Genomic DNA, 2,358 nt, shown 5'->3' on the forward strand with positions numbered 1-2,358 from the left:
AAGTGGTCTCACCTCCCCTGAGACAATGCCTGTGTGCGCGTGCGTGCGTGCGTGCGTGCGTGTGTGTGTGTGTGTGTGTGTGTGTGTATTTAAAGATGGAGTGTCACTATGCAGGCAATGCCGGCTGAAATGTTTGGGCTCAAGAGACTCTCCTGCCTCAGCCTCCCAAATGGCTGCTCCTTGGGCACCATGTTCTTCTTAACATGCACCGTGAACTGTAGATTCACCTTCCATCCACAAGGTTCTGTGTCAAGGCTGATGAAACTAAGGACATGCACTGTTTGTTACCTGGCAGATTTAGGGTTGTGTTTATGATCATTCCATGTTTTTTCTTCTTTTTTTAGCCCAAGCATCAAACATCATCACAGAAAACTAGAAAGTATAAAAAAATGAAAAAAAAAAGATTCCCAAGTACTGCAACCCAACACAAACACTGAGCATTTTGACATTTCCTTCCAAAATTTTCCTGTGAAATCCTTTTTAGCTTGGTAGCTGTGCTACCTGCCTGCCTACGACGTATTTCTCCACATCATTAGGGTTTCAAATGTCTGCTATAAACCACAACACTGCAAGACAGATGCGCCAGAGTGGGTCTGATGCCTTTGTATTTCAGACCTACATTTCTATAGTTTTATTATTACAGTTCTAATAACTATCTGGACACGTGTATCTGTGCCCACATTTCAAATTATTTCCTTAGGATGCTTCTAGAGATGGAATTACTGGGTATAAAAGCCTTTATGTCTTCACTTATTTTTCTATAACCCATTAAGTCCAATGACTTAGCTGCTAGCTGTATGCACACAGGGGTGAAACTGTCCACCTGAGTATGGACAACCTCTAGGAGTCCTGTCTGTCTGTCTGTCTATTTGGGTTTGCTGTGGCAAGGTCTCTTGTAGTCGAGGATAGCCTTGAGCTCCGGACCCTCCTACCTCTGCCTCTCAGTACTAGGATTACAGGCACATACCACCATGCCAGGTTCTCTGTTTCTTGGAACATTCTCCTAAATTGCTTCCCAGAAGAACAATTATATTATTTTCCAGCCCTACAGCAGGGTATGAAATGCATCTCACCACATTTTTGCCAGTGAATTTTTTCTTTGAAAAAAAAAATCTTTGTTGGGGCCAGAGAGAAATGGTTCAGTGGGTAAAGGTACTTGCTGGCAAGCCTGACAGTGTGAGTTCCACCCCTGGAACATACACGGCAGGAGAAGAAACGTTCATCACCTGAACATTGTCCTTTGACCACGTCTGCACCACGGCACATGCGCACACACCCACAATAAATGGCTGTACTAATAATCAACTCTCTGTTAATTAAACAGACAGGAACATTGTTTTCTGTCCCCCGACATTTCTGTTCTTTCTATGCCTTTAGCCGTTTGTTCTTCCTCTTCTGTAAACATTCTGCCCGTCCCCATTTTACTCGTGGACTTTTCTTTTGCTAAAATCTGTAATTAAAAAGGTTCTGCCTCCACTTCCATCCAACGTCACTGTAACTGGTTCTCTTCCCCCGAAGCACGTTATCTTTTGCTCTGTTCTTTTTACTTGTATGCAGCTAGAATACACAAATTTTGCCGAATTCCACCGGATACTTTAACTTGTTTAAGGAAACATATAATGGTTTGTGCTGATTTTAAATTGCCTTGTGTTCATTGCCCTGTAGGAATGCTTTGCTTCATGAATTTTAAAAGTAGATATAGTTTGGTTTAAAGGCAAGATTATGGCTTTTGTGGGGACATTAAATCAGCAAAATATGGTTAGTTGGCTTACTTTGAAAAAACTACACACCTCAGCATGGACTGCGGACATAAACGATGCTTGAGATGACCCAGAATGCAATAGGTAAAGCAAACAAAAACAAAACACCTCAACACTTTTTAAAGAAACATCTCCATGAAGGTGGCCCAGATAAACCTCCTTCCACAGAGACTTCCTCTCTATTTCTCCTGACCCCCACCACCTCCAACCCACCGCAGATACCCATCATTTAATTTGGTTCCCCAGGGACTTGCTCCACCTGACATCGGAGGTCTGTGTGCGGCATGCTCTCTCCAGCACAGTGGTTCATTGCTCAAGGGTAGGGACAATTCATCTGCAGCTCTCTCTGTGCCCTCAGTGTGGTACAGCAGATGCTCACTGAATACAGATTGAACTGAATGGAACTTTGAGGATTGAAGAAGGGGACCGTTTGAGGTGGTGACGCCTGCGTTGACTCTGGAGTCAGAGTGACTCAACCTGGATCGGCCTCTGGCACTTGGCAACAGGTTCCTTTGTCTCCTGATAGGGGAAGGACAGTGCCTTCTGTGGAAGGTCCTCCAGGTCTCCAGCATAACACTCAACTCAACCCACATCACCC

This window comes from Nannospalax galili, unplaced genomic scaffold (assembly GCF_000622305.1).
Source record: "Nannospalax galili isolate Female #2095 unplaced genomic scaffold, S.galili_v1.0 scaffold1350, whole genome shotgun sequence".
Classification (NCBI taxonomy): domain Eukaryota; kingdom Metazoa; phylum Chordata; class Mammalia; order Rodentia; family Spalacidae; genus Nannospalax; species Nannospalax galili.